Genomic DNA, 21,769 nt, shown 5'->3' with positions numbered 1-21,769 from the left:
TCCCCCACTCCCGATTTATACCTGAGAACAATTAGAATATTTATTAGCAAACAGGTGTTGGTTAATCAAGCAGCATCTGTGACAAGGCATTGAAGTTGTAAAAGACTAGTCTGTGCACAGACACTAGGAACTGAGGACAGTCAGGCAGGATTTCTTCCTGCAGGGCAATGAAATTTTGCTGGATATTTACATGTCTAAGCTTTCATTCACATCTGCAGCTTCAGTCTCCTGAAAAAAGGAAAAGAGAAGGACAAACCTGGTTCAGAGAGATCTTATCGGGAAGGCAGGAAGCAGAGGTTTTAAATATCCCAATGTGATATTTTTCACTTCTGAAAATGAGGCAAAAAGGATCAGAATAATGTTCTGGAAAGTAAAGTGACCTTTCAAAAAATAATGATGCATCTGTAAGCAGAAATCAAATGTCCATGCTCTCCTAAGGGCTTCTACTCCAAGTTCCTAAAGCCACTTTCTGTTTCTTTGAATGGGTTATTACTGTTCTATCAGCTACTGGTTTTGTGTGTCTGTGTCCAGAAGAACCGGGCAGGATCTCCAATACAGCATCTGCTGCTGCACACGGAGGTGGTCAGGGGCCTTCCTTGTGCTCTGGCAGGGGAAGCTATCCAGCATGCAGCACCACGGATGGTGGCACTGACGGAGCGAGAGGCTGGCACGTGTCAGCGCAGACGCAGGAGCAAGAGATCAGTAGTCTCCTTAAATGAGACTTGCTGATACAGAAAATGCTTTAGGTGACTGCATCCTAAAACTTTCACATTTATGGGAAAGGAAATGAAAAAATAAAATCTTTGTTTAGGTTCAAGGGGAAACTCTATACTCAGATATTTAGACTCTTTTCTCTAGATTTTCCCTTCCTTCATCCCTGTTCCTGTAAAAGCTCCTCTATGCCACTGATGGTTAGTGGCACTCTCATAGGCTGCTCAGCAGAAAAGTAGAAAAAAGTGGTTTAGAATGACTTCATTAACTGTTTTATTAACCAGTGGTTCAGTTATGTTCTGTGATGTACCAGCATAATTGCTGGGTGTTGAGGAGGTTATTGGGCATTTCAGCTTGTTTCTTTTACGCTTCGTTGTTGTGGCTCATCATACTCCTGGTAAACAATTACAAACTGTTCACTGCTTTAATCCAGCTGAATTTCAAAGAAGATTGAAAGAGTGAAAAGGGCTCCACTACATGTTCATGAAGAGAAGGCTCTTAAGGTTACTGGCTTGTATTCATCACCACTCCCCCCTTTTGACTAAGTCACTGTTAAAATAGGAACAAGGTGCATGTTGACACATTTACACCAGACACCGGAGGCCTTGCTTCGGTCACAGATGTGTTTGTTCCAAGCACGGCCACGCTGTGTGCTACTGGAGCTACTTTGGAAACAGGATTTAATCTGAGTGCAGCTCATGGTGTCTGGTCCAGAGGAGGAATCTAAGGAAGTACCTCTAAAACATCCACTCAAAAATAAGCTGTATGGAGGATAAAGCAAAAGAACATGAAATGATTGTTACTAGTTTTCCTGGTCTTTGCTTCTGATGGATAGCTGTAGTTTTCAACTACATTTTAGGTTGATGCAAGAATACCCTTTGCTAGCCTAAAGAATATCTAGAAGACATAAATCATATTTAAAGCTACATCACACTTCCTTAGTCTAGGCCACCAACGCCTGCTACTTTTTATATTAAAAGAGGCAAAAGAACTTAACTAGGCTGACCATAAACCACGGGTGGAGGTGAGAGGGAGGGACTGTTACATGGAGGTGGGAGGGAGGTGGTGTTGAACCAGCCTACATCTGTGATTTTCATCAGGGACAGTGTCACTCAACACTTACACGGAAAAGAAACCAGAAATGTAACCAGGCCACCATGAAGTTTGAAGAATGCCACAATGCAGCAGGCTGGCCAGAAATATCTTCTCTGTCCTTACACCCTGTTCTTACTCTTGCCATCAAAGTATAAATGTTCATCCAAATAAAAGAGATCAGTGAAAGGGCTAATAGAAGCAATGCAAATAAATACAAAACACATGTGGTGGTGAAGGTGGCACATCACACATCTTCTTCCCAGGAGAGGGAAAAATGAAGAGCCTAACCCTAGCCCAGGCAGTTACTTTCAGTGTCCTTTGCACTCACCTATGTTCTTAAAAATCCTGTGCAGGTTGTTTGTCTGGCAAATGCTAGCTTGGAAAAGCATCAGCCCTCACTTTCCTTATGGCAGCCCCAAATCCTTTCTGCTGCCCTATCCTTAATAAAACACCAAGAGAATTAGAGTAATTGTTCTTTGCATCCCGAGATTGTTACTGATGTCAAGTGCCCCCCACGTCATGACTATAAATTCACTATTCTATTACCTTTTTTTTTTTGCTAGTTCCTTGTCTGGGCTCTCCATTGTGACATTGTGTTCTTTCAAAAGAGCCCTGCTGGGAGGATTTTAATCAGAGAAGTAAGCATATTCTTCATTGCATTTCCAGACTGCCAAGAACAAGGAAGAGGAGGTCGTATGGCACAACTGACTGTTGTCAAAGGTTAAAGCAAGGTGCCAAATGAAGGCTACAGAGAAGTGAAAGACTCAGTTTTGGCTAACCCAACTCTGCTTCTTGCCCCATTCTGCTGCAGTGTGTGCCATACTTGATTGTGGTCCATCCCTGCTCTTTCTACTGACAACTTATGCCTCTCACCAACAAGTCATAAAGGACATTATTTCTGGAAAGTGTATTGCCAAGATTATTTAACTCTGATTTGCAGACGTTAGTGCACTACCTGAGATCTTCTCCTCCGTTATTTAAGCAGTAAGGTTGGTGGGGGTTTATGCTGGCTTCAAGAAACTGGATTTTTTTTCTTTTTCTTTTTTTTTTTTTTTAATTACCTGCTAATCATGAGAGGTTTCAATCCAGCCAGAAGGCTTTGTTCAAACATTACTTGTTGCGTGTGAGGCTGTGCCTGTATGCACGACAGTTTGCACCAACAGAACCCAGCTCTGCTAGGAGTGACTTCAGAAGACTGCAGCTTTGAAATGCGAAGCCTCAAGCAAGGCAACTTCTGCAAATTCTGTAACCCTTGATCTCAGAACTGGCAGAAAACTTCCCCCTTCATAGGCAGCAACTGCTATTAGACATTGTACCATTTAACATCTTCCAAGAAAACCTCAATCAAACTGTCTTGGAATTTTGTAACTCTACTGCCTTAGAATTACATAATGCATGCTGATACTGGGTAACACTCTAATCCAGTTCTTCCAAATTTTTAAAGTAATCAGAAATATTAAATAAGAAAGCTTATAAAACTTTTCAGATCTATGCCAACATAGTGAAGAAATTATCTAGCTTTTTAGGAAGTCTGCTTTGTACAGCAGTCTTTCAGACTCCTTTTGCCGCTCTTAGTAAAATACTCCTTTCCCAACACTTCTACTTTTCTGTTTGTTTCCTCCACCCCCAATTCCAGTTGCTGAAATCAAAAAATTATGTCATAACCGCTGTAGGTATCCCCCTTTCCTAACTCCCTTCAAGGCAGAATGGAAAGACATTACACACTAGAACATGCTGAAAACACTGGGATTTAACAGGCGAAACTTCTCCTAGAAGCACAACATTTTCGTGGTGAAGGGTCTCCATTTTACCTAGTGGGACTGCTGCAAAAAAACCTTTAATGGCAGGATTTTTCTGGGACTCCATGAAATGTGCAGGAATTTCTCCCATAAACTGAGGCATCTTCTGCAGCATCGAACGCTGAATACACAGGAGCATTATCAGAAGAACAGCCAATAAGAAACCAGTGTCTTGGAAAACAGGGTAACAAGAATGACTTCCCAGCTGACCTTATTGAATGTGTACAATATAAGCATTCTCCAACCACTGGGAGCCATCCAAAATCGCTTTGCTAAAACAAAGTTTCATCAACCCTTACAGACTTTTCCCCCGTACTTAAAAAACTTCTGTCAGTTGTAGCAGCTCATGAATTTTGTTGTAAGTAAAGCCAGAGGCTTTCCCTTGTAAGGCACGGTAGCCTTGGGGCATCATCAGACGTTATATCTCTGGGAGGAAAGTCTCCAGGGGTTGGGCAGCTCTAACCCAACACCAACAGCACAAAAAGGGTCAGATCCAAGCATTACTGTTCCCTTTGGGAGAAAAGCACACAGCATGGCCTTGTTTCCCAGTAAGGGCAATTGTTTGCCACCCTCAAGGACACTCTCTCAGTAACGTGGCACAGTCTGGCAGGACAACCCACCCTCTCCTCACAGAAGGCAGCACCACAGTGCAGGAATTGTAACCTGCTCCCTTTGCAGAGTGCTCTTCTGTTCTGCCAAGGTGACTGAAGCGAGCAGCTTGATCTGGAAAGTGTCCTACTTGCTTTGAAGGCAAGGGAGATGATTTTTCTAAACCATGATGTTTTTCTTTCCTCAGTCCAGTCTTGACTTACAAGTCATTAAAAATTACCTTGATTTGGAGCAGGAACTTTTCCAACCTCTTTGATTTCCTCCCTCAAAAGCCTGCTCTGTTCCTTCAGGCTTGCACACAGCCTCAGAAGGCCTTCTGTTTCCAGTAGAGTTCACGTTGGCTGAGCACATGAAAAGCAGCCTTGATGGTGGGTGGCTTTCTGCTGTGAAGTGTGACACCGACCTCCACCTTCCCCTGGCACTCACACCTGCTCCATATAATTCACATCACGCTCCTAAAAATGAGTTCAGAAAACCCTTTGATACAAGTTCATCAAGGTCTCACTCAGCCAGGGAAATACACATAATTTACTCACAAGAGGCCAGTGTGCTTAGCACAATGGGCTGCAGCTCTGCACCAGCGGGTTTCAGCTGAGAGGCAAACAGGTGTAACAAACCAGGCACAATGTGCCCACCACATCAAACACAGACAGCTCCTGAAAGATAAACAGGTCGTGGGAACCTTATAAATCTCTCTTTTTGTGCCTTACTGAACGCAAGAGGCATATTTGGAGCGTGTTGGTGCATTTTGGCCCAAAACACAAAAATTAAATAAAATCTCGAAAAACAAATACAAAACAAAACCAAAACACACACGCACATGCACAAAAACAACAACAAACACAAAAAGAAGTGACAGGTTCTGGACTGATCCTTCTTCCAATAAAGTCAGTAGGAGTTTTGTTGTGCTATCAAAGCCGTCACAGACAGGCTTCCCTCCCCCGTCTCAGCTGATCAAAATATCATTAAGAGAGAGCAGGTTGGTTTGTGAAGGAAGGTGAAAGAAGATATGGCAAAATGAAAGAGAATCATCCAAATCATCCCAGATGTTGTTTCACCAAGCTAATATCAATTTACAATGAATACTGAAGCAGGATGACAGGAGTCTGACCCATACGTTCTATGAACACAAAATAAGCCAATTACCCAGATATTTAAAGACACCTGAAGTGTCAGCTGAAACTTATACCAGTAGTAATTTGAAAAAGGATACAATTTCTTCAGAATCTGGTGAAAGACAGGAGATTTCTGTAGGTTTTCCAGAGAAGATGTTTCAATGCCCTGTGAACAATAAATTAGGAATCATAACCATGACTGAGCTCTAAGATTTGCAATATATGTTGCCTCTGGACTTGTAACTTGTTTCCCTTCCTAAAAGATGTTCTCCTTGTTCAATTAGAAGATGTTGGCCACTGCACGGTCTCATCTGTTATGTAATTAAGAATTATTTCTAACTGTTTATGTCTAAAAATACTCAAAAAAAGCAAATCTTATCCTTAGAGTTCTTAGCTTTCAAGCTTCCACTGTCCCTTTAATAAATTAACTATGATTTCTTAGAAGCTGGGGAAAAGGGACAAGGGACCCCCACCACCCCATTCATTTAATGATTGTTGAATATTTTTACCACTTTTCTGCCTTTGTTTTTAATTACTCTACTTCTGTCCTGTGCTTTGGCTCACTTAATTTGAACACCTTTCCACCAATTCTGAGTCCCATTTCTCCTCTTTCCCAGCAGCTTCCAAATTCAGATTTCAAGGGGATCATGGAAATCTGATCTCCTCATATTCTCTTTTGTCTCCTCTTTCTTCCCTGTACTTAGCCCTTCAGTCTGGACTTTTTCTAAATAAATGAACCAATTTTAAAACCTAGCCCAAGACATCTCCTCAGCAGGGAATGCGGTCTCCCCTGCTGCAGAGAACATTTGGCCAAAAAGCAGATCTGGTGAAATTTACCCTTGTTTCTCAACTCAGCCAAAGACAGAATGCAGAATTTGGGGCAGCCTTTGCAGTAACTGGTGCCATTTATTAACCCTGCCTGTAACTACACGAGTCAATAAGAAATGAGCTGGTTGTACCCAGGCAGATTTCCACTGACGTAAGGGAACACACACAACTGGCTGAAGGGAGCCTGCTCTCTTTGATGGACATTCAGTAATGGATTTGCTGCACCTAAAGCAGAGTTTTATTTCAACACTTGTTTTTAAAAAGCAGCAACCAGTTGTCCACACCCCAGTGATCTGTGTAATTGAGTTCATGACATATCTCTCAGTGTTTACTAAGAAAGTGGCAGATGGCAATCATTGGGTTATTTTCTTTCCTTTTTTTTTTTTTTTTTTTTTTTTTTTAATTTAAAGAAAGAGCACATATGTATATCATGATTATGGCCAGGGTATTCCTGTTGAAAACAACTTTTATTTAGTAAAGGATATTAAAGCTTGTTTAAAAAGCATGTCCTCCATGAGAAGAATGGCAGACGGAATTAACAGCCTCACATACTATTTTAGTTAAAAACACTATGTAATAAGATGTTGTGTGTTTTAAAAAATGTATTTCCAACATAACTTGTAATCCTCTCCTGGGGAGAGGACATAAACACTCTGAGGAAGGTGGCATGGCTCTGAGGAGATGACATTTCTCCAGCACAGAAGGGCTAGGCTTGGAAAAAGAAATGGTTGGTCCTTTATGAAAAACTGCTACTGGATCTCAAAGGGAGAGAGAAATAAAGGCAGGTTTATGCTCATTTCCATCAAACTAGATACAGAAGAGAGAGGTCACAGGTGCAAGTGTCCATGAAGGATGGAGATTTTGAGGCCGCACTTGGGCATTCAAAAGGACAGACTCCCGGGAGGGAAGTAACTGTCTTAGCAAATCCAAGGTGAAATTGCACAGTGTGCCCTGTGCTTGCCCTGGCTCTGCAGGTTAGTTCCAGTGCCCCGCTTGAGGGATTGTATTTTCTTTAGGTCGACCTAAATATACTAAAGCCAACTCTCTAGGGGCCAAGATGTGGTCAAGATTTTCTAAACAGTGTTTTGCCACACACATGTGACAGACTGTGTAAATCACATGGACCTGGGGCCTGCAGACCCCTCTTGGTCCTCGTGATGCAAATGGGTCTGCTCTTTGCCAGACACTAATTCATCTCTCTCTTCCTTCAGCCTCACTGGACAGAAGTGTTTAAACCCCTTGTTTCCACTTCTCCCAGACCAGATTCCCCTTCCCTGTGTCACAGCAGCTGGGGAATGTAGGCAGACTCCACAGTGATGTCTGAAACAAGTACAGCATGCTCGTCTTGGTGACCACCAAGGGTTTCAGCAGCTGTTGACAGTGACTGCTTTCCCACAGATATGCAAGGATGGTGCAGGTTTAGGGAAATTATTTGTACTCCAGAGGCAGATGGTTTAAAAATAGTGGTCAGAAAAAATTATATATAAAAACCAAACCAAACCAACAACAACAACAAAACCCACAGTGGAAAAAGTATATATTAATTAATAACTGCTTGAGTAAGACTTGAAGAAGAAACTTCTAGAAGTTGATTAGTATGATTCTTTAGGACATTAATGGAATGTTTTCTGCCTTGAGGATTGAAAACTAAATTACTGTTCCAGGCTGGGTTACATCTTGCAACACAGGATCAGCATTTCCTTCCATGAAGTCAGTGAAAGTAATTCAGAAAGCTGGAAGCAGAGAAGATGGCAACAAGAAGATTAGCCTTTCATTCTCCTTTAAATGACGCAGATGTAACAAAGTATGACACTGTTTATGAAAACCCCCCAGTCTGACCCCATACCTGAGTATGGGCAGGCAACAAGGATATTTCCTTTCTGTTATGAGGCTGGTGCTTATTGCCAGTGCCGATCTGCAGCAGAACACAGCTCTCTCAAAACTTATTGCTCAGCTAAATCTCAAGGACCTTGGCTTTTAGATTCTGTGTAGAAAGGACCCGAACATCGCACCTGAATTAATACAAGCTTTTATGAAGATCCAGTAAGCTTTGTTCCTTTCTAAACAGAACAGTTCACTGAATACTAGAGTTAGACAAATAACCCTCACAGTCCTTGGAGTAAGACCTGTGGCCTGCAGTGAGTGTTTAGCCACCACCCAGGCAGAGTCAGTCTTCCATGGTTGTCTCTACCCTCATAATTACACATGTAATTACTCTGAACCAGGAAGAGCTGTAACAAAGAGAGCACCACTTCAGGATACGCTCTAGTTAGCTGCTTAGGATGTTCTCTGGGGAAGTGAAAGCCATGAATTCTAATGTCCTTGAGCAGCAAAGAAATACAAATGTTTTTATCTCCCCTTTTGGAAATGGGTGGCTAAAAAGCTGCCACCAGCATTTCATGCAGCGCCCATGCAGAACGTTGCGATAATTGCTAGAGGCTTGGAGTTAGGTTTTTAGGTCCCCTAGGGCAGCATGCAGGTTTTGGGGATGTTTTCAGACAGAAGCATCTCAAAGTGACATTAGGCACCTGAATCCTTTTGGTGAAAAGCCTTTTATCTACCACTTCAGTCACACCTGTTTCCCACAGGTAAGACAGATGTTGCTAAAGCAGGGCCTGAATATAACCCAAAACACGTTAATTTCCATGATTTGGCTTTTAGAAAACAAAAAATGGAGAGAATCTGCACTGCTTTCATTTCTTTTTTGAAACAAATCTGCATTCAGTAGCATTCTGTGCTCTATTTAGCAAAATTCTATTTTCTAATTTTGCAGACTAACAATTTCTTGAATTGCCAAAAAAAGAAGCTTTTTATTCCAATGGATGACTCTGAGACAAAGGCTGTGCTGTGCCCACCTGGGTTGCTAGTGAGCAGCAAGTGGGTGCCAAGTACATGACAGAAACAGTGATTTGCTGGCAGAAATGTAAACACAGCAGGAGAGACTGGGATACCCTTGATATTTAAAAAAAAAAAAAAAATAAAAAAAATACAAGCACTTGATATTACACTTAAGGAAAAAAGTGACAGTGGGAGTTGACAGGGAACAGACAGTCTGCCCAAACACTTCAGCAGCATTGAAGGAGAAGAAAACCAGAAGGTGGAAAAGCACCCAGCCTGTATCTGACATGGCTAATGACAACTATTCATCGTGTTTCGAAGTTGGACATCTGGGTTCTTGCTCTTTGCCACCATCTCAGGAACTCCTTCCATGAAGCTTTGGTGGCTTATCACAGCTGCCAGGACAGCATGAGGATGTGAGGCTGGCAGGATCGCAGGATCTTTTTACAGGAGCTGTGAAGGAAGGTGCCAGCTCTGCTGCAGCACTCCCTGCTCATGCCTGGGTTGGGTAAGCATGCACTTCATCACCTGCTCTTATTTGGAGACCAAAGGCCACTATCTTGACCCACCCCTGGCAGGTGTTACCGTGTGTTTGCTGTTGGAGGAGACTCAGGGGAAGAAGACAGGGGTGGAATTGGTGCTTAAGAATTTCAAAATAATTTAAAAAAAACCAAAACAACAACTAAAACACCAAGCCCCACCTCGTAACAAACAAAAAACCAACCTACTTGCTCCATCTAAGTTGAGCTATTTGTCAATTTACATAAATGGAAACAATAACATTGAAATTATTTACCAAAAAGTATAGTCTGCTCTTCCACTATTACAAAAATAAAGTATTTTAGATGTCGTTGTATAAAAATAGCCCATGACATCAGCTCTGTTTTGCCTCAGCTCCAGAAAAAGCTGTGGACTACAAGGGATGTGTGTGGGGCTGGAGGTATTTTTACGTTGCCTATTGGGGACTGTTGGGAATAAAATTGGTGCTAAATCTGTCTCATTCATTCAGGGGACAAAATTCACTACAGGGGAAAGGAAGAAAGCAGAAGCAGCTAATTTCTCTCACAACACCATGCTTTAGACACTTCCCCTGTATCACCAAAAAGGGATAGAGGGGCAGCAGCTCCCTCTGGAAGAGCTAATTCATATTTTCCCTCAGCTGACCTTTAAAAAAGCCCAGAAAGACTAAACAAGGCTGGAAGAATCCAGATTCTGAGGCTAAACAGCAAAAACTTTCCAAGGAGCCCCGAGAGCAACATTTTGCCAGCATCCCCACTGAGACAGCAGTGTTAGTTGCAAATATCCTGTGCCAGCTTTTGTATCTCCTCCTCCTCTTCCTCACCTTTTCCTCTCCCACAGAACCAACCTGTGTGTGACCCCTTGGTGGGCTCTTTTCTGTCACATTCTGGAGTCTTAAGAGATTCAGATTTTCAAGTTTTTATCTACAGCTGTGGTAATGAGGAACTCGGACAACAAATTCTGAAGCCATGAAATAACCAGACTGAATAAAACTCACAGCTACGTTTTCCTTTCTTTCTTTTCTTTTCTTTTTTTTTTTTTTTTTTAAAGTACTGAGTCATTACATGATTTGCGATGTAATTGATAGCACACAGCGCAAGCCTGTTTCATTAGTGAGCAAACAACAACAGTAATCAAAAGACATCTTGTTAAAGCACTAATCTCCCATTAAGGGACATCTGTGGCGTGTCATGGAAGATGTCACTCCGGGTACCAATAGAAATCACAGTGTGTTCACGTGCAAGGCTAGAAATCAATTCATGAGAAAGCATGAGCATGTTGCAACTGCATTTCTGTTCCCTGCAGGAGGCTTCAAAATAATGAGGTGTATTCTGCAAATTCTGTGGTTTTTTTCAGATTGTAGATTAGAAATATTATTAAAATAGGAGCTACAGGAGAAAGGCAAATTACTAAGGAAAGAGCTGCCACAAGTTCGCAGATTATTTTATTAAGCAAGATACCATAAACAAAATGCTCTCAGTATATTTTTATTACAGTTACCTTTTGCATGTAGTGCTTAGCTCCTGAGTTTACGTGCTGGGTACCCTGTCTGCACTGAGAGTCCTTGTGCGTGCGCACCAGATAACAACTCCTCTTTGTCCTGCTCCATTATCGAGCCACAAGTCCCCCGGCTGCCTGCTCAGCCAGCCCTGACTCACACACCGACAGAGCTTGGCGTGGGGATGGGGTTGAGCTGTGGCCCCACCGCTCCAAGCGGTGGCTTGTGCTCAGGGCTGGGTTTTGCTTCCGTTTACCATATCTTAGTTGTGTCAGACTTCGCGGTGCGTGACTCAGTCCTGCGATGGGGTAAGTGGTGTCAAGTGCGGGGAACAGCCTTGGAGCAGCCTATTTGGTGAACCAGTCAGCAAATGCCTACAAATAAGGGAAGAGCTTAAAGAAGTCTGGAATTCCCTGGGAATGAATCACGAACTCTAAAACCTGCCCAAATTTAGCACGTAGTGTTTTCCAAGCTGAAGGAGGGTACCAACGTGCAACACTCAAAGTTCACAGAGCCAGCTCCGCCCTGGCTCTTTCACAGATAGATCCCAAAGCGCTTTGCCAAGTAGGTCGATATCATTACACTCCCTTTTTAAGCAGGGTGACGGAGGCTGGCCTGAGTAGGGGCAGCCTGCAAGCAAGAAGTGCGGCCAAGGGCAGAACAAAGGTCTCCTTTGTCACTTACCAGTGACCTTCCAGTCTAAAAATCCAGATACGCTCTTTTTGTTGGGGTGAGGAGGGAAGGAGGTTGTTCCAGCTTCAGATTTGTGCTTTGAATTAATTATGCTTTGAATTTATTTAATGTAATTACTCAAATTTTATTTTTTTCCCCTTATCAAATATATACTAATAAAACCCAACAACTTTGTAAGAGCATCTGTTTAAACCAAAACCAGTCCCACTGTAATTAATTCTTAGGTCCATGAGGCAGGAAGCCAACACCCGACATTTAAATGCCCCCATCCTCCCTGTTACCAAAATTCTGAATAAAATTCATACGAACCTTCTGCTGACACAACAGCATTGAACACCGGGGCTTTGCAGAAGCCAGAGGAGACACTGGAAGAATCCATCTTTTCACATTGTGTGAAAACAGTGAAAGGTTGGTTTGTGAGCTCATAGGTTAATGGAAGCATAACAACATACAGCAGAGCCATGAGGGAGAAGGCAGGAGCTGTGATGGGGCAAATTGATCACAGCCTTGGCTTCAGAGAATATCCTACACCCTGCCCCAGAGTTAACCCCTCTTCTCCCACCCAAACCTCTTCTCTGGGGCAGATTCTTCCGAGCCCACTGTCACTGAGAAAAACAGAGAAAAATGCTGTTGAACAAGATGTTTGAAAGATGAAGGATGGGTCTACTGTATTTGTCCTCCTCAGCTGCTGAAAGCAGGAACACAGGATAATTAAACTCCGGGTGATCTGCCAGAAAAATGTTTAAATGTGACTGCTTTTGTTTCTCTGAATCCTTATTACAGAATCCATTTGTGGTGATGGTGTGAGATGGCCATGCACAAGCAAGGTGCTCCATTATCTCCACGTTCCTGTGAAATAGGTCTTTTTCAGAAGCTTCACTGCTCCTCCAACAGGGGTTACCTCATGTGATGCCCAAAGTTTTCTAATTTAGTTTACTGTTTCCATTTCTTCCAGTCCAGATTCTTACATTAGACAAATTTCCCACCGAGCACTGGTAATGTAATGGAAAAATCTCACTGTGCTGCCTCCAGGAAAGCTTTTGACTTGCCATCAGCCGTATGAATAGTTTTACTCTGAGTTTCCTGGGAAGCAGTATCAACTACACCTGCTCCAGAATTAGCTACATTGTGTGATTCCTTCCCTGACAAAGATTAAGAGGAATATTTATTTTTAATTGAAATTTGAAGTCCATTTAGAGGCAGTCTCTGAAAAAAAGCCACCTGAAAGATACTTGCTTCTCTAAACCATGCTCACGTGAACAGCACCACAGCTTGCTTATGGGGTGGAAACAGGTTTTTCTGCAACATCAAGCCCGTCTTGGTCACAAGCGAGGGAGAGGCGGAAGGGTCTTGTGTACTCTTGCATATGTTTTGTGCAACCACTAGCCAAGAACTGCCTGAAAAGTAACTGCTGAAGTCCTTCCTTCAATCAGCTTCAATGAGGTTAAGCATATTTGCGCAGTATAGAAATAAGAGGTCTTTTACACACAGTTTAATACACATAGTAGGAGAGACACAGGTTTTGTGCAGTGAAAGTCACATTTATGCCCTTCGAAAAGCTAGCTGTTTTTCCAGGGAAAGTTGTTAACATTAGAAAAAAATACAGCACTTCCTCCTTTAAATTACAATGAACAACTGTGGGTTTTTATACAACTGGCCATCATTACTGGTTGTCTCAGCTGTACTTATCTAAACTCTGTTTATGATCAGAGATATATAACATGTATTGTAGCACACCAATAAAACTAGATATAAGAGTCACACCTTACGCAACGCAGAGTTCAAGGACATTCTCATTCTTTTATTGATAGCTGTGATGAGCTAGGCCGGTCAGAACTTCAACCCTCCCCCAGGAATGGAAAAGCACCAGCATGGCAAACCCATATGCTAGGAATCATCAGCTTTTGGGGTAGGACCATAGAAAAAGGGGGCGAAACAATCCAGGGAAGGGCCACTGCTGCTTTTTTCTAATGCTTTCACTCTGCACTCCAAACGTTGTAAGAAAGAATCTCTAAGCTTACAGGCTCCCTTGCCCTGTGCCTGGCTCCCTTCCAGCTGGGGAAGCACATGAATACAGCAGCTGGAGACATGAGAAGGCTCAAAGAGAAGAGGTTAACTAGGTAATGTTTAAACTCCTTTTTTACAGCTTCAAGCAAACCCTTGCTAAGGGCCTGAAACCAGGAACTGCAGAACTTTTAAGGGCTTCTTTTGTATCATTCTCAGCCCAGAGTGTATATTCTCTGTCTTTGTCACAGAACACAGGGAAGATAGGATCTTGCTGCTAGACTGACAAGGAAGCTTACCACTCCTAGTTTCCAGAGGTTCTCTGGTGATTCTTCCTTTAGGCCATCCCAGGACACTGGGGTTCTCAACAACACCTGCAGAGAGGACACAAAGCTGCCTCCCTGCTGGGCTGCTTGGCATTGCTGCCTCCTGCACTAGAGTTCCCTGCAACTCTGTGGGCAGCTGTGTGGTGATTCCAGCCTCTGGAAACCACCTCCTTTTTCAGTGCCTAGCAAAGCATTTTCTTTGAAAATTATGATTATCATCATTATCTGGCAGTTTAAGAAAAGGTGCACTAAATATTTCCCTGGAAAATTAGAAAGTTCCTTATTGCTCTCTGATAAATATCTGACAACCATTAAGAACTGTGTTCTGCAACAACCCAGGGCAGGGAAGTAGCTTTTCCCTGTCCTCCAGGGCTTAGAAGTACAGGCATGCCCAGCCCAGTGATACACTAAGCAAACATGGAATATCTGGCCCTTGCTGGAGGGTTTAAAGAGATGTGTTTCTCATGGAGCTCCCTTCTCCTCTGCACAAGCTGGGGAGATAAAAACACAATGCAGCTTCGAGGTGCTTCTGAAATCCAACCCTCGCTCCCTGAGTCACTCAGAAAAGTGAGTGAAAAAAATGCTTTGAAAACCTAGATTCAAGCTACAGGAGGTCAGTGTTTGGTGCAGCACACAGGACATACCTAGGAGCTTGGACTGCTGTATTTCTCTCTCCTACTGTAAAAAAAAATGGGATCCCTCTCTTTTTCCAAGCCTCACACCTCCTACAACCTCAGCTGCCTTCCGTGACTACTCATCCAGGAGAGCAGCAGGGCAGGGCAGGTTCATCTGCTCTCCCCCAGGCTGTGGGGATGGGGAGCAATGCAGGTACTTCGACCTGTGTCAGAGCTTTGGATTTCAGAAGTCCTCCAAATCCCTGACCAAAGCATAACTGGCTAGCAGTAACAACAACAAAATAACCCCTGAACACACTAATGCCAATTTAAGAGGATAATATCCATGTTAGTGCCAGGCTGTTAGGAAATCCCAAGTGGGGAGCAGCATTTCCCTGTGAGCAAAGCAAAGGATTAGCTCTTAGGGGTTTGTTCCATGTGCAGTCAGAATTGATATCCTATTCTATTATGTTATGAACATGTTGGATCTAAAAAAGGAAAGACGCTAAATGTTATCAGAAATATCTTTTCTTCATCTCCCTGTGCAAGGGCTGATAAGAAACACTGTGGTGACATTTGCTATCACTGCTTTGGTGCATGTCTTTTAGTGAGGACAATGACAAATTGGATTTTGACTTCCTCCTCCTATTTTGTTTAGATTCAACTTAATAGTTGCTACAGTTTCATGTAGTGAAGTCCACAAATGCATTCTCTCACTGAATTTGTAGATTGTCTGTAAGAGGCTGAAAAGAACAATAAATCTGAGAGTGTTCCTTATTCAGAATGATTTCCCTAGAAATATCTAACAAGAGTCCTCAGGCTGTACATAGTTTGATGTGAATATTTGGTATTCAAAGTACAAGGCAGACTGGCTAAGCCTGATGGATCACATGGAATCATTTCTGAAAAAAACGTTTATACATCTCAGCTGCACATTGCAAAGAAAAGCCCCATCAAGGCTATTAAGAAGGTTATAACAGCTGTATAAAAATTACAAGGATGAAAAAGAATAAGATAGTCAGAGAACAGAGTAACACAGGTCTACAAAATCCATTTGAATCTGCAGTTCCTCTTACCCTTTCCATTTCAGGCAGGAAAAAAATGCACTCATTGTGTCAATCAATCTGCACATTCGGAGGCATTTTAGTGCATGCCTAAATGCAAGACTATGCTGATAGGAGATCATTTAGCTTACAAAACCGAGGACTTAAACGTTAAGAAATGGCAATAGGAGGATTGCCTTTGTAATCTGAGATATCTTCTCTCACATATGCAGGCATGCACATGCCCCAGTATGAGACTGCTTGTAGCTATAGCTCTCCAAGGCCTAGCAGGGATACAGAATCTCTCACGTGTTGTCTCTGTCCCTCAGAGTACAAGGCCAGCAGCAGGAACCACATTTGGCTATCTGCTGGGGACGGGATAGAGTGCATCCTAACCGAGAAAAAAGCTTACGGGTAGAAGCAATATTTTTCACTAGCCCAATCAGGATAGTTAGGAAAAGGAGAAAACCTTCTGGGCAGACAAGTGCTTTTACAGGTCAGAAACAGAATCAGCAAACTCCCAATAAAGCTGCAGGCATTTACTAAACCCCACAACCAAAAATCTGCCTCTCCAGCCCCAGGATCTGAGCCCTATGGAGGCAATAGCCTCCTCAGCAGATAATACAAAACCCTGTAGATGGGTGCTTGTCTGTCACAAGGGTTGAGACCTGCTTTTCCCCAAGCTATGTTTCATATCCTGGAGGGGCCCTTCCTCCCTTGCAATCACTAACTGTGGCTGCAGAGCTAAGTCAAAACCAGGCTTCCCAACTGCTCTGGGTGAAAGAAGAGTTATGGCACAAGCCCCAGGAGGATGAGGGCAGCACAGGGCAGGAGCTAATCCCTTTGGACATGACAAGCCAGGGCAGCTCCACAACCCAGCCCCAAAACAGGAAACCACACAAGGTAGGTTATATTCGCCCAAGTCGGGGTCTCCCCTCCCCACCTAAATCACCCGTGGCCAGCCTGAGGCATCACTGTGCTCTAGCTGCCCATCAGCCTTTTGGCCCTTGCCTTGGCAGATCTGTCTTCCAAGGCAAGTTCTTTTTCTTGTATGCTTCCTCATGGTGTTGGCTGAAAGGTCTAAGGATTGCAGGAGCTGCATTATTGAAAAAACAAACAAACAAAACAAAACAAAAAAACCCTCAACAGATAAATGGAAGGGATAAATGGGAACATTATGAAAGCAGTAGGCTAGATACACCAAGATTCCAAGGTGGGTCTGTTAGTAATCTGGAATGCATTTCCCATCTAGGAAAGCCTAGAGCTGCAGATCTAGGTGAATCATCAGGTTTTTACTGGAGAGTAAGGGGGAGGCAGTGGCTGTCCTGGCAGCATTGCTGATGCTTTTCTGAAATTGGAATATGCACATAGCAATTATTTTCTCTTTATCTAGTCCTCAAAATTTCTTGTAAGTATGCATGCTTGCAAGTCACCGCGGGTTAGCTTTGTCAGAATAACAACCAATCATTCCACATACACAGGTCTGGTTATTCTGAATTCCCTTGAAGGGAAGCTATTGACATGTTTTTCTCCATGTGATTTCCCTGGTATGGCTTTGTGGTGGCCTGATGTCATACCTAACCACAAAAGACCATGATCTAATATACCATAACTGTTAAAAAATATAGTGTCCAACACATTGGTTTCTAAACCTCACAGGGAAAATATTTATGCCATAAAACTTCTCAGTTTTTCAAAGAGAAGGGCCCTGAAAGATGACATTTAAAATACCATATGGTATATTTTGTGAGTAGGAGCATTAAATGGGTGAATCTACTTCTTAAATTGTTATTATTTTACAAAAAACATTCGGTACTTCTGTAGAATATAGAAAATATTCTAGAGACATGGAAGAATGCTCCTTTCAACGTCCAGGTCTCTTTTATACCACACTGGCAGTTCAACAGTTTGGTATTGCTGGAGCAGCATAAGGCAGCCTCTGGGTGAAAATCTGGTTCAGGCAGTGGGGAATTGCAGTTCAACCAGTCAATCATTTGCAGGCTGGAGTTGAAGAAAATACAGGAAAGAATACACAATTCAACTGCAGCAAAATGATGTTGGCGAGGGTAAGGCAGCAGAAGATATTTTCAGGACATTTTGATCAGGCAGGAGACTGTGAAAGGACAAAAGTATATTAAAAAATAAAAAGAAGACAAATCCTTCAAGACAGACTTCAGCGTTGCCACTGATTGCCATTTCTTTTCCAGCAGCTGAGATTCTGTGCCATTTTACAAACACGCTGTTTATGTTTAGAGCTAAATGGGTTTATCTTGAAATGCAGCCCTTTTCTTGAGGCCTTGTGGCCTGCACAGAATTTTTTCTGCCCTTTTTGTTTTTCCCCCCTTTGCCCAGCTACGGCTTCATTCCCACATTTGACTAAGGTGGAAGCTGGCAGTCCCTAAGGGGCAAGAGAAGGGCTGGAATTTCACAGGTCACATGCAGGACTCCAGCCTTCTCCCAGGCACGGGGCACAACCTCTGGGCAGGAAAGGTGCTTACAGCTGCTTTCTGTTCTCCAAGACTAGTCTAATAACATCATGGTCTATATTAATTCATTCTCTGCAGAGCAAGAAATACAATCACTGCTACCACAGGCAATCTTCAATGCATGAATTTCCATTTCCCCCTCCTTGCAGTGAGTCAAGGAAAGGGTGTTGGTCATCCCTCTCCTCACTGACATCTCACAGGCTTTGCCAGCATGATGGTCCTGCAGCGGATTGTGGTACCTCAATGATCCCAAATCCAAAGGTGAAGGCATGGTGGCATGAGGGGCTCCTGGTTGCACCTCAGGCTTGGCCGATCTTCCTGGGGTACAGGCATTCCAAGCAATCCCTTACTCTGGTCTGACCCCAGGCTCCACATCTGGGCTGATGCAGATGTAGATTTGGACCAGAGCTGCATGTTTTGGGACAGCTCCAGTGCACTGGGCTCTTCCTCAGATCCAGCAGGCAGAAGCTTGGGCTGCAAAAGCTGGGAAATCAGTCTAAAAATACCTATTTCAGTAAAAGTTTTTTTTTTCAGCTCTGCTTTTCTGCCTTACATGCTAGAAATGTTGGGCAAGTGGTTTTTGGTACTAAGAGCTGCCTTTTCATTAGAAAAGAATGTCCCTACCAACCACATCCCCATGTAAGGAAAAAGCAGCAACTTACTGGTAAAGCTGTTAAGTGGGAAGGCAGAATTACACTCTCTGCTAAACCGTGCTGTCATTTCAGGGAGGCTTCGACGGTTTCGGCAGCTCCTTACCGGGAGCGACGTGCGCACGGAGGTCAGCACGGAACCCACGCACTCAGCTGAGGACTGCTGAAAGCAGGAGCCTCGCCAGGCTGCCAGGCAGAGCCTCTGCTCCCTGCTGCACCCAGGCTGGTGAGGTCTGTGTGTTTACAAAAATCAGAGAGAGCGTGGGATGAAATGCCTCTTCATTAAGGCTGCAGCTGGGGTCGTGCCTTCCGATTTATTGAAAAGCCCAGAAAAACTAATGTTTTGCACTTAATTATTTTTGGACTGAAGGAGGAATGTCCCCCTGACAAAAAGAATGCATGGACAGTGTTATGGAAAAAGGAAGTTTCTCTCACCTTGCAGAGAAAGCATGCCACACGCGGCTCAATCTGTCAGCTGAAGGAACTCACAAGCTGTAACCAAAGCTCACAGGACCACAAGGGAGTCATTGCTGGGTATTTGTATTAAAAAAAAAAAAAAAAAAAAAAATTATTATACATATACATATATATCTGTCCTGAAAATAAGAAAAGGCTGGAATAGTTTTTATTCTGATTTTGTACACAAATTCTGTTTTTATAGTGGGACAATCTCAAATTCCAATATCTGGGGGAACAATAAGCAATAGGAAAAGTTTTGGGAGATACAAAGTCTGGACACAGGATGCTATTTTGGAGCACAGATTCATCTGTTAAAAACAAAACCAAATGCTGAACTCTAACCCAACCACAGCATCCTGCTGATTCAAGAAGCCCCTCCATTCAAGGAATGTAAACTCTGCTATGACAGGAGCTGAGAACTCTCTTTTATGGAGAGCAGGAAACTTTTCCAAAAGGCCAGTTTATGACCTGCTTGGAGAGCTGGAAATAATTAAGCGTTCTTGTCAAAGGTCAAAGTCATAGGGTTAAATTCCTAGGAACTCAAAACAACCCTTGGTGACTGTGCCAAGACTGATCGTTTGGCCCTTTTCTGCCCACAATGGGCAGGCAGTGAGCAGCCTGGGACAGGAGTGAGCCATGCCTCGGTTATCTGCTCTTTCCAATTCCAAGTCTGACGTTTTTAGACTCATCACACGCTTGTGGTCTAAAAAAGCAAAGCTGAGGTTAAAAAAATAAAAATAAAATCTGGAAATAAGAATTGCAGCCAAATGACCTATTTATAGCCACACCAAATAGGAGCTAAATGACAAATGAAGATCCTGATTCATATTCTACTTCTGATGTAACCCTGCTCCATTTGATGGGCCACCAGACTCCGCAGGAGGAATCTGGCCCTTGGGGAGCTGTCACGCTCTGCTGTGTACACTAAAACTGTAGAATTGTTTATACCAGTAGGGATCTTGCTGCCTAAATTTGAAGATGTGCATGGTGTTATTACCAAGCAGGCCTCAAAAATGCAATTAGGGGGAAAGGGGAATTTACTCATTAGGTGTTTTTCTACCAAGTGATGACATCAGAGGAGCAGCAGACTGTCTCCCCTTGTGACACTTAGCTGGAACAATGCAACAGTGCAACAGTGAGTTGCCAAAGCTCCTAAAGCAAGCAATAAGCTCATCTTGGGAGACTCTGTCCAATGCACCCAGCAGCCTGAAAGCAGAGGCAAGAGGAGAGCAGAGGTGGAGAGGACCAAAACTTCCACCACAAACTGTATGATAGGGGAGAAATGCACTGCCCTCAGAGTTGCTTTTCCCCTTGCTTCTCATTCAAAGTCTTTTGCCCTGGTGCCTCCAAAGACTATTTGACTCTTCCTTTGAGCATCTTTATAAGGCAAAAAATTGCCCCAGAAACCCTCAGAGTGCATTTCTCAGCTCTAATTGCAGTCCAGTTGTCTTTTACAAGCCATGCAGGTGTTCCTTCTACACCAGGAGAGAAGAATTACAGTTTCGCCCCAGTGCTTTAAGCTCAAAATCATCTCCACTCAGTCTCGTGCAAGGAATTGGTTTGTCCAAATCCCTTGCTTCAGTCAAGGCAACCCTTCTGGTATCAAATTTCTCCTTTAAAGTTCAAGGTCTCAGATTAGATCTGAAATGTTCACAAAACTTGGTGAACATCTTGCTTCACAATGGGATGAGCTGAGGTCAAATTATAATTATTTCTACAATTTTGGGACAGGTCCGGTTCTGGCACAGTAAGACAAGTCAGTCTCTATTGAAGATGACCCCTCTGCTTGTGTCTTTTCCCAAGCTGTGATTCTGCCAGCCCTCAAGTAATCCTTCTCCATCAATTTTTCCTTATTCATCCCCCTCCTTCCTCCCCGTTCAAATTTCTAAACCTGAAGAGCAACTGAGACCATCTGGTAACCTCCTGCACTGACCGTCCTGTCTTTTGTGAATCTAAATTGATTTTCCTTGCATGGGAACAACCAGGATCTACCCTTTGACCTTCAGCCTGAGGTTGTGTATTAGGAGCAAGAGAGAAGGCAAAAGTGGCATTTGACTCCCAGCATTGGCAAGAAATATGAGCCATCTTCTACTAGGAAACACTCTGTTTGTGTCCAATGCCCGGAAATATGGGAATTGCCAGACTTGCTTAAAAACAGGGGTCAATATCCTGTCCCTGATGCTAGCCAGCACCAGATGCTTGAGAGAAAGGTCTGAGAAGCCTGCAGCTGGGCAGATATGGGATAATTCCATCCTTATCTCCCTGCTTTGGGGAACAGTATAGCAACCATGGACACAAACACAGACACATACATGCACACTGGAAACCACGTGCCTTAGAGAGCTCTTTTCCTGAAAATATTGCAGTATTCTGTGTCAAGTCAAGTATTTTTAATACCCATTACCACAGGGACCTGGCTTTGCTAAGGAAGGGAGTGAATAAGGCAAGGCATGACGCAGGTTCAGGAACTGTATTTAGCTCT

General features: G+C 43.2%; 1 long non-coding RNA gene across 1 annotated transcript; it reads right to left on the bottom strand.

Annotated features, from left to right (window-relative positions):
* Positions 1-404: 404 nt before the first annotated feature.
* LOC120756137 (uncharacterized) lies at positions 405-5,332 on the bottom strand. Its single transcript, XR_005702034.2, has 3 exons — positions 5,292-5,332; positions 4,751-4,870; positions 405-4,669 (listed from the first exon to the last, which is right to left on the bottom strand). It is a non-coding gene; the product is annotated as an uncharacterized LOC120756137 (long non-coding RNA).
* Positions 5,333-21,769: the final 16,437 nt, after the last annotated feature.

The sequence above is a fragment of the Hirundo rustica genome, chromosome 1 (genome assembly GCF_015227805.2).
Source record: "Hirundo rustica isolate bHirRus1 chromosome 1, bHirRus1.pri.v3, whole genome shotgun sequence".
Taxonomy (NCBI): Eukaryota; Metazoa; Chordata; class Aves; order Passeriformes; family Hirundinidae; genus Hirundo; species Hirundo rustica.
The sequence above is the reverse complement of the archived record's forward strand: the minus strand, read 5'-3'. Positions and strand labels throughout refer to the sequence as shown.